General features: G+C 44.6%; 1 long non-coding RNA gene across 1 annotated transcript in view; it reads right to left on the minus strand.

Moving 5' to 3' along the window:
* LOC309803251 overlaps positions 1-16,586 on the minus strand; it is a 29,873-nt gene continuing 13,287 nt past the window's right edge. Inside the window, exon 3 of the long non-coding RNA XR_014293920.1 lies at positions 1-526. This is a non-coding gene — a long non-coding RNA (uncharacterized lncRNA). The remainder of the gene's footprint in view (positions 527-16,586) is intronic.

Here is a 16,586-nt window from a genome sequence, read left to right on the forward strand (position 1 = left end):
CTCAGCCAATTTGAATGCCTACTCTGGGCTTGGTACTGCACTGGGAACTGGGATACAGTGGAAAGAAGACCTCATTAAAGTGACTAAGAAGACTCCATTTATTTTATTTATTTATTATTTATTTATTTTTATTTTTGGCTGCGTTTGGTCTTCGTTGCTGCTGTGTGCAGGCTTTCTCTGGTTGCAGTGAGCGGGGGCTACTCTTCATTGCAGTGCGCGGGCTTCTCATCGCCGTGGCTTCTCTCGTTGCGGAGCACGGGCTCTAGGCATGTGGGTTTCAGTAGTTGCGGCACGTGGGCTCAATAGTTGTGGCTCGTGGGCTCTAGAGCACAGGGTCAGTAGTCGTGGCTCACAGGCTTAGTTGCTCCGCGGTGTGTGGGATCTTCCTGGACCAGGGCTCGAACCTGTGTCCCCTGCCTTGGCAGGCGGATTCTTAACAACTGCGCCACCAGGGAAGTCCCAGAAGACTCCATTTAATTCAGAAGTATCTACTGAACATGTCTTGTCACTGGACAGGGAGCTGGTGCTGAGACAGGAGGAAAACAACACCGTTACCTCCCTCAAGGAGCTTCTAACCTTGCTTGGGGAAATCCAAGCACACAAGAGACAAAACAAGCAACTGCTTATTAAACTGCTAAGATAATCAAGGGCCAACATGAAGAGTGGAGCTAAGTGCCTTCATGTCAAATAGCCTTTTCAGAAACCCTCATAATTAAATCACACTAAGTCTTTTCCTTAGGGAGCCTGGAAAATAAGCTATCATAACCCCACTCTTTTCTAAATATTAACACGAGTGTGACTTTCTGGTTCTGAGGCCTCACCTTAGTTTCTACCCTACACCCTATAGCTCTGGCTAGGCTGAGTGCTACTTAAAGGGAGTTATTCATTAAGCATTTACAGGGTGCACGGGGTCCACCCACTTTCTCTGCCTGTGCCCCCACCTCTGGCCACTTGCCGTGTCTTGGTGGTGGGCTGAGTGGGTGGTTTCACATTGACTAAACATGCACAAGATACATGGTTTCTGTTTATCACAGTCACGCTCACAAGGCTCCAGCTGTCACTGGGAAGGGAGAACTGTGACTGTCACCCAACTGGAGTAAGGAAGCAAGATTTAGGAACAGAGAAATAGGTGTGGCTCAGAATCTAGCCATCAAGCAGGACCAGACAGGGAGACATTACCAAGTGTTGAGGTGCTGTGCCTTTTAATGAAACTATCTTTAGTAAATTGTGTTATTCTGGAAGTATATTCCAGGCCAGATATTCTTTGGAGCTGCGTCAGAAGTCCAGTAGGAATGAGGAGTGTAGACTAGTGCAGGCACCGAATCAGCGTGTAGCCTGTAGGAGGAGCAGACTCATTGGCACCAGAGATTGCAAAAGACTGGAAGAGGAACTGGAAATCAAATCTGGGATTGCCAAGGAAGAGCAGCACAACAAAATCTAAGTCCAGGCACTGAGGTGGCATGAGCCTTGGAGTGGGAGAGCCCAGAGTAGAGCACAAGATGAAGATGGGGGTTCAAAACCAGGGCAGCCAATTGATGTCTTCAGACTAAGCAAAAGACTGGAACAGTGGTTGCCTCAGGTGGGGGGAGGACTGATTGGGAAGAAACACGATGGGACTTTCTGAGAAGATACAGAGATGAATGTCCCATATCTTGAAAGAAGTGTGGGTTATGTGGGTACAGCTATTTGTCAAAAGCCGTTGAACTGTATACTTAGGATTTGTGCATTTCAGTGTATGTAAATTGTACCTAAAAAAACAGTAAACAAATCAAACCTTGGGTTTACTCTTAGTAGTGCTAGGAATTAGCAATTCTGAAACTACAAGCTGTATATTCTTGGGCATGAGGTAAGTGGGAGTCTGATTTCCAAATGTTGGGGAGAGAAAGTACAGATACAGAAAAGGTGTTTTTTGCATTGGAAGTGGAGTTATCCATATAACTATATATGACTAATATATCTCTATATATGCCTCCGATATATTTCTAATACATTATTAGAAATAATAATCTATTTATAGATAGAAAATAATCTATTTCTGTGTGTTTATGTAGGTAATATAATCTAATTCTGTCTGCTAAAAGGGACTAGAAGCAATGACACAGTGGGAATGAGCATATTTAACCCCCAGACCTTGGTTTCTAAGTACCATTCCCCACTGAAGGAACCAGGGATCCTTGAGAAATGGCTTGTTCCAGGGTTGGGGGCAGGAAAAGTACAGGATGAGCCTGGAACATCTTGTTGAGCCAAAAAGTAAAGAAATACTCAAAGAATCATGTTGAAAGGACTCAGAAGCTAGCTTGATGGGGCTCCCACTGGCCCAATCTGGGACAATCTCACATCAAAATAAATAATATTTGTAATGGATTATACCCCACTAAATAAAATAAGAATCCATATTGATATAAATAAATAAATGAACAAATAAATAAATGGAGGTAAAGGGAAACCTCTTCACTTAGAACACCAAAATAACAGAGGTAGAAAACTGATAGGGAAGAGTTTGACAGAAAATTGGATAATTACTGGACTTCCCTCGTGGCGCAGTGGTTAAGAATCCGCCTGTCAATGCAGGGAACACAGGTTCAATCCCTGGTCTGGGAAGATCCCACATGCCGTGGAGCAACTAAGCCCATTCACCACAACTACTGAAGCCCATGCGCCTAGAGCCCGTGCTCCGCCACAAGAGAAGCCACTTCAATGAGAAGCCCGTGCACTGCAACGAAGAGTAGCTCCCGCTCACTGCAACTAGAGAAAGCCCGTGCGCAGCAATGAAGACCCAACACAGCCAAAAAAATTAAAAAAAAAAGAGAATGAGTCTCAAAAAAAAAAGGACAATTACACAGTTGCAAAGTATGCCCCCCAATTACTTATTGACTACAAAGGAAAAAATAATAACTTCAGAGTTATTATTAAGGCAGAAAGCACTTAATCAAGTAATCAAACCTAACAATGCTATATTGGTATAAACCAATATCCAATACCATGTGCCTCGGATTGGGATGCTTGGAGAAGGACACACCAACAATTCTGTGATATTCCTGCCAAAAATGCATAACCTGAATCTAATCATGGAAACATGAAACAAACTCACATTGAAAGACATTCTACAAAATAACTGGCCTGTACTCTTTTATTTTATTTTATTTTATTTTATTTTATTATTTTTTTTTTTTTCCTTTTTGCGGTATGCGGGCCTCTCACTGCTGTGGCCTCTCCCGCTGCGGAGCACAGGCTCCGGACGCGCAGGCCCAGCGGCCATGGCTCACGGGCCCAGCCGCTCCGCGGCATATGGGATCCCCCCAGACCGGGGCACGAACCCGTATCCCCTGCATCGGCAGGCGGACTCTCAACCACTGCGCCACCAGGGAGGCCCTGTACTCTTTTAAAATGATAGGATCAAGAAACATAAAGAAAAGCTGAAGGAATGTTCCAGAATAAAGGAAAATAAATAGATCTGACAACTAAATGTTGTGTGTGATCTTGGATTTGCTCCTGGACTTGGAGAGAGAAAAAAAAGAAGTAAGGACATTTTGGGAACAATTGATGAAATAGATAGTAGTATTGGATTAATGCTTAATTCCCTGATTGTGTTAACTGAACTGTGGTAAGAGAATGTCTTCCTGGAAAATGCACACTGCAGTATTTAGCAGTAAAGGGGCACCACATCTCCAACTCACTTTTAAAAGGGAGGGAGGGAAGGAAGGGGTGGGAGGAGAGAGGGAGAGGGAGGGAGGGAGAGAGAGAGAGAGAGAGAGAGAGAGTGCACCCGAGTGCAAATAAGGCAAAAATGCAAATAAATGGATCAAAGATTGTAGGAGTTCCTTGTACTATTCTTGTAATTTTTCTGTAAAATTGAAATTGTATCAAAACAAAAATTCCTCTTTAGCAAGTGGTGCTGGGAAACTTGGACAGCCACATGTAAATCAATGAAGTTAGAACACACACTCACAGCATACACAAAATAAACTCAAAGTGGCTTAAAGACTTAAATATAAGACAAGACACCATAAAACACCTAGAAGAGAACGTAGGCAAAACATTCCCTGACATAAATCATACCAATGTTTTCTTAGGTGAGTCTCCCAAGGCAATAGAAATAAAAGCAAAAAATAAACAAATGGGACCTCTTTAAGCGTATAAGCTTTTACACAGCAAAGGAAAGCATAAACAAAATGAAAAGACAACCTATGGAATGGGAGAAAATATTTGCAAATGATGCGACCAATAAGGGCCTAATTTCCAAAATATACAAACAGCTCATAAATTCAATAACAAAACAAAACAAAACAAAACAAAAACCCAATCAAAGAATGAGCAGAAGACCTAAATAGACATTTCTCCAAAGAAAACATACAGATGGCCAATAGGCACATGAAAAGATGCTCATCATCGCTAATTATTAGAGAAATGCAAATCAAAACTACAATGAGGTAGTGACTACCTCACACAGGTCAAACTGGCCATCATTAAAAAGTCTACAAATAATCAATGTTGGAGAGGGTGTACAGAAAAGGGAACCTTCTTACACTGTTGGTGGGAATGTAAATTGGTGCAGCCACTATGGAGAACAGTATGGAGGTTCCTCAAAAAACTAAAAAATAGAGTTGCCATATGATCCAGCAATCCCACTCCTGGGCATATAGCCAGACAAAATATAATTTGAAAAGATGCATGTGCCACTTTGTTCATAGCAGCACTATTTACAATAGCCAAGACATGGCAACAAACTAAATGTCCACTGACAGATGAATGGATAAAGAAGATGTGATATATATATATATATATATATATATATATATATATATATATATACACACACATATATATATACATACAGTGGAATATTACTCAGCCATTAAAAAGAATGAAATAATGCCATTTGCAGCAACATGGATGGATGTAGAGATTATCATACTAGGCGAAGTAAGTCAGACAGAGAAAGACAAATACCATATGATATCACGTATATGTGGAATCTAAAATACAATACAAATGAACATATCTGTAAAACAGAAACAGACTCACAGACACAGAGAAAAGACTTGTGGTTGCCAAGGGGTGGGGGAGGGGAAGGGAAGGATTGGGAGTCTGGGATTAGCAGATGCAAAATGTTATATATAAGATGGATAAACAACAAGGTCCTACTGTATAGCACAGGGAACTAGATTCCATATCCTGTGATAAACCATAATGGAAAAGAATATGAAAAAGAATATATATATGTATAACTGAGTCACTCTGCTGTACAGCAGAAATTAACACAACATTGTAAATCAACACTATACTTCAATGAAATTTTAAAAATAAATAAATAAAATAAAAAGATCCTCCCCAAAATGAAAGAAAGCAAACAAATCTATGGGTGTGGTCAGGAACCAGGCAACACTCTGGAACTAGCAGCCAAGAGGCCTGTGTTTCCTGCTGGGACGGGAGCCAGTCCAAAGTATGGCCATTCCAGGGATTGCAGGAGGGGAGGGGTATCCACCCTGTGGGGTAGGCTTAGTGGACTGGAACTCGTGTTATGTAAATTTTGTCATCGACTAGACCACAAACTGGGGTGCAGTTCCTGTTAGAGCATGGAACTTACACCATCATGTCCTTATAGCAGAGAGGCCTCACAGCTGTTTTGTGTCAGATGATTCACAGATAAGATGTAGCAAACAGAAAATCATTGGGAAATGTGTGAACTGTGGTCAGATTTCATCTCTTTTCATAAAACTGACTATTGTTTAAGTCTTCTGCTTTTGTTACGGCCCATCTAGATATAGAAATGTGTTTGCATTTTTGCAAGGAGGCCTGAATTTTTTTAAATCTGGTAAAAGAGTTTAAGGTTAAAAGAATTTAAGGTAAAATCAGTTAAGGTTTTCCCATTTAGCAGTTTTCCCACTAAGCAACTCCTTTCCAAAGAGAAGCATATGTTTAAACGTAATTCATTAATATCTCTTCCGTGGCCATTATCCAGTGTTTGGCCTTCTGCCACAGCTCTAGAGCACAGTGATTTCTTTTTCTCTGTCATCTCTTTTTTTTTTTTTGGCCAGAGATTCTGAGAATCTCTAAATCGCTAATTCTATGATTTCCTCTGGTTTGCCCCCAAAAGCTTAACAGTCAGACTTTTTTTTTTCCAGGAAATTGATGCCCCACAAATCTAAGGCCAATTAGCTGAAAATAAGACAGGCTTCTTCACACAACCCCGAGGTGGATATCACCATTGCCTTTTCTCAGAGTCAGAGATAGCCATCTGAGAAAAGGATGGATCAAAATGGATCTCACGGGCTTCCCTGGTGGCGCAGTGGTTGACAGTCTGCTTGCCGATGCAGGGGACGTGGGTTCGTGCCCCAGTCTGGGAGGATCCCACTTGCGGCAGAGCGGCTGGGCCCGTGAGCCACGGCCGCTGAGCCTGTGCGTCTGGAGCCTGTTTTCCGCAACGGGAGAGGCCACAGCAGCGAGATGCCCGTGTACCACACACACACACAAAAAAAGGATCTCACTATGGAAGTTCTTCCTAACCCTTCACTGGTGCCTCCCAGGCTGTGACGGGGAAAGGCCAAGAGTGGCTGCAGTGTTGGGGAGTGGGACACACCGGAATTCACCTTCCCTTTCCCTCTGCCTGCCTGTGGGGAGTGTTTCTGACTCGCATCCTGGCTCAGGCAGGGCTCTGGTGGCCTAGGCAGCACCTGGCCGACGTTAGAGGGGGCGCTGCCCCAGGAAGGCCTGCAACACACAGCTCATTAGAGTGAGGCTGAGTCGTGGGGTATGGAGGCTGTTGGGTCCCATTCTTGCAACATAACAAGCAAACAGAGTACTGGCAGAGAAAAGCCAGACTGTGGAGTCTGTAAAACTTTTTCAAGGCCAGTTCACAAAGGCATTCACCAGGTCTGTGAGAGTGAAATAAAAGGTTAACAGAGCCAGTCAGAACTGCACAAGGTTAGGTTAGCCTGGGGCTGACCTGAAAGAAGAGGCCTCTGGAAAGGCAAATACCTTTTGGGGTCTGAAGTCTCCAGCAGAGGGAGGGCATGAAGCCTTACTTATAAAAAGGGCTAAAGGGACTTCCCTGGTGGCGCAGTGGTTAAGAATCCGCCTGCCAATGCAGGGGACACGGGTTTGAGCCCTGGTCCAGGAAGATCCCACATGCCACAGAGCAACTAAGCCCGTGTGCCACAACTACTGAGCCTGTGCTCTAGAGCCTGTGAGCCACAACTACTGAAGCCCACGCACAACAAGAGAAGCCACCGCAATGAGAAGCCCGCGCACGGCAACGAAAAGTAGCCCCCGCTCGCCGCAACTAGAAAAAGCCCACACACAGCAACGAAGACCCAACTCACACAAAAATAAATAAATAAATTTATAGAAAGATTTTAAAAATAAATAAAAAGGGCTAAAGACTGAGAAGCAACCTCTCTCGGGGCAACTTGGTAAATATCTTACAAGCCTCTGGGCTCCAGCTTTAACTACTCTTGGTCTTGAACTCCTACCAGGCCAGAGTTTACCAAAGCAGGATGTAGCCCCTCATACCCTGAATACCAGGCAGAGAGGAGTGCTTGAAAACTGAGATCTGTTTCCAGGGCATAATTGGTTCAGATCTCTGAAACTGGAAGATGAAAATCCGGTACATCTGAGAAGCAGGTTTGCTGGAAGCTGAAGGTTCACATAGAATAAGTGAGACAGACCTAACTTGTTTTCTTGGTAGCTTAAAACCATTTCTTTCAGGCAATGATCTGAAAGGGAACACCTGGCCCTGAGACCAAACTAAGCGTTCATCCTTACGAGGAAATATTTCCGATAGATCAAATAGTAGGAGTCCATGCAAGCCGAGAATGCTGAGGCTAACACACTGGTGTGATGGCCACACCCATCTCCGGTATGGACACCACCTCCCCAACAGGACATCTTGAACCTGGCATTTAATATGCTATGAGAAACATGAAACATGTTTTCACTCTCATGATCAAAGGATGAGAGATGCTTTCTGCCTTTTTTTTTTTTTTTTTGGCCATGGCATGCAACTTGCGGGATCTTAGTTTCCCAAGCAGGAACTGAACCCGGGCCCTTGACAGTGAAAGTGCCAAGTCCTAACCACTGGACCACCAGGGAATTCCCGCCTTCTGCCTTCTTGCCTGTGGTTAGTTTTCTCCCATTTCCCAAGCTTGGCTGAGGAAAAGAAAAGGAAGGAGAAACCTCGAAAGAGAAGAAACTTCCTCCAGTCCTCTCACAAATTTCTGTTCTGCTCCTGTGGCTGCAGAGCCAGGGCCTGGAATGGGTAGTCTGCTCACTCACATTCTGGTCATTTTCTTTCTAAAGTAGAATGACTAGCACCTCCACTTGTGTTGAACGTTTCTGTCCAGGGCCTGTGTATAGTCCTGCAGATGTGTCGCTGGCAGCAAGGAGGTGCCAGGTTTGGCTGTGTATGGTGAGATGCAAGTCCCTCTTGCCTCTGGGAAAACAAGTCAAAGGCATGCCTTACTCAAGGTAGGCAGACTCCCTCTAAACCCAGTATATTTTACTGTATTATGGGATGCAGAAGAGATGAGAACTAACATTTGTTGGGGGCCAGCTAAGTGTGCTGGACACTTTAGTTATATTCCCCCTTAACCTCGCAACAACTCTGAGGCAGATGGCATTATACCCATTTTACAGATGAGGAAACTGTGGCTGTGTATTTGATAAGGTACTAGATGCAGGACCTTAGGTAACCAGCAGACTTAGGACTTGAACCCAGGTGGTACATGCAGAGGCCTGTGTGCTTTCCAAGGGGCTGTGCACGCTGTGCTCGCCTTTTCCACTGGCCTGACCTCCAGCCATTTGGTCATCTCTGGTCACCCAGAGCATCTTCAATCTTCCATGAGTTTTTGCATATTGTCGGGAATGATGGAGACGTCACTAGTGATTTGAATTTGATTTGAATTTCACCTTCTAGCTATATTTGATTTGAATTTTATATTTTAAATATATCTGGATTTCATTTTTAACATACATTTAAAACTATTTTTTAAAACTATAATTAAAAACACAAACATGCAGCTGTGTTAGCTATCAAATCATAACACAATGGAAAACACTGTACATAAACTTTTTTTTAAATATCTTTATTGGAGTATAATTGCTTTACAATGTTGTGTTAGTTTCTGTTGTACAACAAAGTGAATCAGCTATATGTATACATATATCCCCGTATCCCCTCCCTCTTGCGTCTCCCTCCCACCCTCCCTATCCCACCCCTCTAGGTCGTCACAAAGCATCGAGCTGATCTCCCTGTGCTATGCAGCAGCTTCCCACTAGCCATCCATTTTACATTTGCGAGTGATTATATGTCAATGCTACTCTCTCACTTCGTCCCAGCTTCCCCTTCCCCACCCCGTGTCCTCAAGTCCATTCTCTATGTCTGTGTCTTTATTCCTGCCCTGCCACTAGGTTTATCAGTGCCATTTTTTTTAGATTCCATATATGTGGCACATAACTTTTGCTGACAAGCTTATGAGCAAATCCTGGGATAGAGTTTCTTGGGCCCTCCCTGCTTTTCTCTCTTCTCTCTCTCTCTTTCAGCCAATAGGACTTTGAAGTATAATTTACCTACAGTCAAATGCACAATTCTTAGGTATACAGCTCATGAATTTTCACACATATATACTCCATATAACCGCCACCCATATCAAGATATAGACAATGTCCAGCACTGCAGAGAGTCTCCTTATGCCCTTTCAAGTCACTGGCACCCTTCCCCCATCACCATCTGACTCTACCACCATAGACTAGTCAGTCATGTACCACTGATTAGGAGGGTTATGGGTCTGCACTGACCTTTTATGTCTGTTCCTGTAACAAAGTTCCCCAAAATGCAGCACTCAGTCACACCAGACTCAGAAGCATCTATTTGGTCCCTGCTCTTGTCAGGCCTCAGTGATCTTTCACAAGTGAATGCGTAACCTGTCACCTGGTTCTACTGCTTATAAAAAGTGTTGGGTAGTTCATGTCTGACTTTTGTATCCTGGACAAGAAATTCAATAGTCTTAATTATGATTATCTGGAAATTTTTAAATGTTCTAGTACTCCTTTTTTCAAACTTCTGGATCAGTTTAAATAATAGGTGATAAGGCAAGCTGTTTTTATTTTGTTTTCTAATAAATATTTGTTTACTCTTTGCAACTAAAATAATGTATAGAAGTAAATTAAATGCTGAGCTTATGTAAGATTGCAATGGTCATACCTATATTAATTGTTCCAAATTTGGTATTCATCAAGACAATAATTTTTCCTCATAGATTAACTTTATAAGAAGTGAATGCTAAATAAGTTTTAACTTTAAATGTATACAAAAAAATTATTTAAACATTAAAAAAAATTAGGGTTCTCAAAGATTTGCCTGAAAAAGTTATAATACTAAAAATTTGCAACCCACATCCTGGGACATAATATTTCTGGACATAGAAACTTGATGGCCCTTAAAGTAGCTGGATTGTCTCTTCTTGACATGCAGTTGATCACAGGCTTACATTCTTCTGGACCGCCCTTGTTCTTTTCCTATCCAGCTTGAAGTGATTTCTCTATTTGTGGGAGCAGTGGAAACAAGGTAGTTAATATTCTACTACTTTCACCAGGAGAACCCTACCAGTCCCCTTCCATGTAAGCCTGGTTTTTGAAAGCCCCTTTTGGAGAGTGTGTGTACGTGTGTGTGTATGTGTGTGTGTGTGTGTGCGTGTGTTATTAACAGCATTAGGGATTGCTGTTCTTATTCCATGTAAGTGAGAAGTATTTTTCTATTCTTAAAGAAAAAAAAGTGAGACCGTTCGCAAAAGTCATTTCCTGAAATAAAGTGGGGAGGGAAGGCATGGGCGTGAGGGCAATGAGTCATCAGAAGGCAGCTTGGGGAGAGCACGGGGTTGCTGGCATGAGCTAGGGGAGCCTTGCTTAACCCTGCACAAGCCTCTCCGATCAGTGAGCTGAGCAGGATATCAGGCCCTTCTGATGTGAGAAGAGGGCCTCGTGAGAGGTCCAGAGGAGGCTGATGTACAGGATGGTGGGCAGCTGGGGGCAGCTGGAGGTACAGGGGGAAGGCAGACAGACAGGTCCTGGGATTTCGGCGGGGGCCACTCAGCTGCTGGAAAATGAGGTTCACAGAGTGGCTTGGACTGTGTGAATCTGGACTTAGGATAGACCGAGCCGTAACACTTGGTTAGGTGACACACACTTCAGGCACCTTGCACGGGGATGTGAACTGGATCATGGGAAAAGGCAAGACTGCGAAGGTGAGAAGTGCAAGAGGGCAGAGGGAGCAACTCTACAATCAGTGCACCAGCCTGCGGCCCTGAGAGGAATCACGGGGCTCCCAACTTGGACTTGATTCAAGCAATTGCAGAGAAGAAGGGCCAAAGGGCAACCAGGAGGCCCTAACCAGAGGAAAAACTGAGGAGGAAGTTCTGAAAGAGGTTGCAGAATCCATGGTCAGGCAACTAGGGCAACCCAGTTCTGCTCCCAGCTAAAACTGGAGATCATGACTCTAGCAGCTGACCCTGTAGGTGGTGGGTGAGTGGGAGGATGATATTCTAAATAAAACCTAACTGACAGGGGATTCCCTGGTGGGGCAGTGGTTAAGAATCCGCCTACCAACGCAGGGAACACGGGTTCGAGCCCTGGTCCGGGAAGATCCCACATGCCGCAGAGCAACTAAGCCCGTGCGCCACAACTACTGAAGCCCGCGTGCCTAGAGACCGTGCTCTGCAACAAGAGAAGCCACCACAGTGAGAAGCCTGCGCACTGCAACAAAGAGTAGCCCCCATTCTCCGCAGCCAAAAACAAAAAACAAAAAAACGAACTGACAAGTCCCACTGGAGCTTTGAAGAAGGAATTAGGAAAGAGGGACCACGAGTTGCCTAGTTCGACTTGTATCAAATTTAGAGTAAGTCCCACATGACCAGTGACTTAGTCTAAGTTTTTTAGTCTAAGTTGTTTTTTTTTTAATTAATTTATTTATTTATATTTTTGGCTGTGTTGGGTCTTCTTTGCTGCGCACAGGCTTTCTCTAGTTGCGGCAAGCGGGGGCTACTCTTCGTTGCGGTGCCGCAGGCTTCTCACTGCAGTGGCTTCTCTTGTTGCAGAGCACAGGCTCTAGGCATGCAGGCTTCAGTAGCTGTAGCACACGGGCACAGTAGTTGTGGCTCACAGGCTCTAAAGCGCAGGCTCAGTAGTTGTGGCGCACAGGCTTAGTTGCTCTGTGGCATGTGGGATCTTCCCAGACCAGGGCTCGAACCCGTGCCTCCTGCATTGGCAGACAGATTCTTAACCACTGTGCCACCAGGGAAGCTGCTCAACTGCTCTGTCATTTGCTACCTTTGCTATCTTCTTTTTCTCAATAATTAGGAGTGCATTGCAGTGAATAACAGTGGTCAAGAAATCAGACTGCCTGGCTTCATACTCTAGCTCTGCCACTTATTAACTGTGTGGTCTTGGCCAAGGTTTTTTGTTTTTGTTTTTGTTTTTGTTTTTAGCCAAGTTTTTTTTTAATGTCCCTGAGTTTCTACTTCTTTATCTGTGAAGCTGAAATATTGATAGAAACAACTCATGACATAAATGTGATTAAATCAAATGTAGAGCCTTTGGCACAGGGTAAGGGTTCAATAAACATTTGCCCGTTGTGACAATGAGGCTAGAAATAATAGCACTAGGAGTAATGATAGCGACAAAAAAAAAGGCAGTCAGGGGCTTGTTTCAGGGATGGGAGAGTGGAAGAGAAGTTGGGAGTGGTGCCCTATAGGTTTGGGCTTCCTTCCGTGGTTAATCTCTGGGCACCTCATCATCCCAGGTGGTTCCCTTAAGCCTGAGCATAGCTCTGGAAATCCTCCTTTCCTTCAGTCTCTGCACTGGAACCATGACAGTGGATTCCTTCTACTGCTGGGACCCTGACTGATCCAGTACCTGACGGTGGTTGTGTGTCTTTCCATCAGTCTTTTGTGCTAGGACTCAAACCAGCCCCTTCTTCCAACTCTCCCCATTGGCTGTGGGTACCAGCATATGACTTTCAGTCACCCCTGACTGGTTCGTCCCTCTCCCTGAGCCCCCCACAATGCAACATCCTGAGACCCTACATTCCCACCTCACAGAATACCTCACGTCCTCCCCTCATTGCCCTTCCCATGGCTTCTCCTTCCCATTCAGGTCCTTCTTACTGCCCCCTTGGGCTATGACAAGAGCATCCTAACTAGACTCACAGGCTCCAGTTTCCTCCTCCGCACCCCTAATTCAGCCTCTGATTTGTCATCAGATTAGTCTTCCTAACTCTGGGGCTTTCAAAATTTTTTGGCCATGACTCACAATAAGAAATATATTTTAGGGACTTCCCGGGTGGCGCAGTGGTGAAGAATCTGCCTGCCAATGCAGGGGACCTGGGTTCGAGCCCTGCTCCAGGAGGATCCCACATGCCACAGAGCAACTAAGCCCCTGCACCACAACTACTGAGCCTGTGCTCTAGAGCCCGTGAGCCACAAATACGGAGCCCTCATGCCACAACTACTGAAGCCCGCCCGCCTAGAACCCGTGCTCCGCAACAAGAGAAGCCACCGCAATGAGAAGCTCGCGCACCACAATGAAGAGTGGCCCCTGCTTGCCACAACTAGGGCAAAGCCCATGTGCAGCAACAAAGACCCAATGCAGCCAAAAAAAATTAAAAAATAAATTTTAAAAATATATGTATATATATATTTTTTTTACCTCACAACCCAGTACACACATACAAAACACACAAAGCAATACTGCACTCTGATATTTTTTTTTATCGTGGGACCCACGAAATTGGATTTGTGAGCCACTAATGGATCATATCCCACAGTCTGGAAACACTGCCCCCCACAGAGCTCTAATCATGTCACTACCCCAGTGAAAGATGTCAGTAGTCCCCATCACTGACTGAATTTAGTACAAGCTGTTTAACCTGGCATCAAAGGCTTCTATAGGATGCCCTCAATTTGTCTGCCTAAACATTTCTCTCCCTACCTCCATTTATGTCATTTTAACCTCTCTGAGCTTTTGTGGTCTAATATATAGAATAAGAACAAAAATATTTCTCCAGCATGAAGGCCAGGGGTAGACCAGATGGTACATTAAGTTTCCTCTTTAAGGGTTATAATTCTGGGATTGTAAGTGCCTGATATCCAGTAACCAAACATATCTCCTCTCTGGTCTCCATACACTCCCAGATCTATGTCATCTATGCTCCTATTGCCCCCTTTAGCCATCTTCCTCCATCTCCCTCTATCTTCCTATGTTGAAATCCCATCAAAGTCTAGCAAGGGCAAAGAACACAGGAAGGAAGGGTCAGAACATACTTAAGCAATGCAATTAGTCCCCTAAGAGTGGAGCCACTAAGGCTGGTATGTTACAAACAGGTGGGAAGAAAGATGAATCTAAAGAGGTGGGCTAGGCTAGATTAAGCCAAACCGAGACCCTCAGGCTGAGATTTCATCTTAATTTAGAGGTCATGGGGAGTCAGTGAGAGTTTCTGCACAGGTGTGATATGACCAAAGGTGACGTTTAAGAAAACTGATTTGCCTGGAGCTGGGGCATCAGAGGTTTTTCAGTAGTAATATGGACATAGCCTAGATGTAGTTGGTCTCATGACAGGCCGGGTCAGGCATGGATCCCAGAAATTCAGGCAGGCAGCATCAAGGAGGTTCAGCTTTGGCCACAGATAAGCATCCTGGAGAGCAGAAGGAATATGGTGTCTGGTTATAAGGAGCAGACTTGAGCAGAGGGCCAAGAAGGTGCCTGGCTTCCACCAGCTCTGGCAACACAGTGCAGGGGCCCAGCCAAGAACTGGGACTCAGGGGCAGGAGGCCGGTCCTTGACAGGGCTGGTGAGAGCAAAGCTTCTGGCAGAAAAAGAAAAGGAACCACACCCTTTACTCAGATCCTGTATGTGACAGTTTCTCTGCCAAGCACTTTTGCACACTGGTCTGACTCCAAAGCCTAAAGTCGGAATGACACCAAACTGCTCCCAATGTCTCTGAGGACAAGAAGTGAATTCCCTCTCCTCCTGAGACCTGGCAGTGCTTATACAGAGTAAGCCTAGATAAATATTTGTTGGATCGAACTGAAAAGAGATTATCATTCCTATCACCCCATGGATATTGCTGCTGGTTCGTCTATCTTGACTGGTGATTCTTGGTGTCCTGGGCCTTACACTGTTTAACTGAAAGAGCCTGAATACCAAAGCTCTGTGGCTGATTATACTGATACTCTGAATGCATTAACCTAAATGTATTTCTAGATGAAAGGCTTCAGGTGTGGCTTTAACAACTGACGATGTGTGAACAGCCAAGGGAGAAATGAGCGTTAGTGTCATCTTTCATCCCAAAGGCTTTGCGGGCAGTGAGAGCTCAGCTCTGCAGCAAAACATGAACTATAAATCATCATGAGATTTGTTTCCCCGCGTGCAGTGGGAGAAACCTGCACTATTATTATGTCTCTTTTCACGTGCCCTCTTCCAGATATATCTTGGTCTGCCCACCACCCAAGGTGCTCAGTAGATGGATGGAGCCATTCAAGGAGCAACCGGGGTTGGGAGGAAGCTGAGCCTTGCGCTAGAGCTGGTGGGCTCTGTGTGGAGCTCACTGCAGCTCTGGCAGCCCTGGCAGGGGTGGTAGCAGCTGGCTGTGGTCCCTTGGGAGCAGTACATTCTCGGGGGCGAACAGGAGACATATGACTGCCAGGAAAAGGGTGTAGAACTGTTTCTCTTGGTAAACTCTCCATAATCATGTATTATTCAGACTCTCTGCCTCCTAGTTATTCAGTCAACACTTACTTACTCACAGCCCCTGTTAGTAAGAGCAAGAAGGCAGAGTGAAGGCAGGTCAATTCCATCTTTGAGGCTCTTAGTATATTTAAAAAATGAACAATGGCTAAATTAGATTTTAAGTCATAGTAAGTTTTAATGTTTATGTATTTAAAATTAAACTTATATGATGAATACTGTCTTCTTTCCTTCCTGTAACTACAGCTTTGTGTCTGAATTCATAACCTCATTTGCAGGTAGTGCAGAAGTCCAAATGTGAGGCTCTTATGAATATGGGAACTGGATCTCTTGCCCCTAAACCCCCAGGCCTCCTGCCTTGTTGCTTACCAGGCCCAGATGCACAGAGGACTGAACCACAGTTCATATGGCTTTGACTGACATCAGACCGTCCACTGCTTCCATTCAACCACAGAGACTCCCTTTGACTTCAAGTCAAGTCTGGAGCTTTGAACTGCCCTGAGGGGCTACACCCAGATGCAAGACTCTGTCCTTGTCTGAAGCATGTCTCCTAGGTCATGAGAATCTCTACTGCCAACTCAGCCACTAAACCTTGCTACTTGGCTTGAGTTCTATCTATGTTTTCCTCACATGCACTTAAGCTGTGAGGACGCCCTATTTCTAAATGCTTGGACACACTCACCTGTAGCAACAGGAGACGAAGGGATTCCCCAGAGAGGCTCTTATGCTTAGGCACATGACACATACCTCTAAACCCACTGAGCCAGGAATAGGAGGTACCCTGATGTCCAAACACAGAAACATAGGATTTGATGCCATTGTGATAATATGAGGAACCGCCAAGCATCCTC

Source organism: Mesoplodon mirus, assembly GCF_964341445.2.
Source record: "Mesoplodon mirus genome assembly, chromosome: 4".
NCBI lineage: Eukaryota > Metazoa > Chordata > Mammalia > Artiodactyla > Ziphiidae > Mesoplodon > Mesoplodon mirus.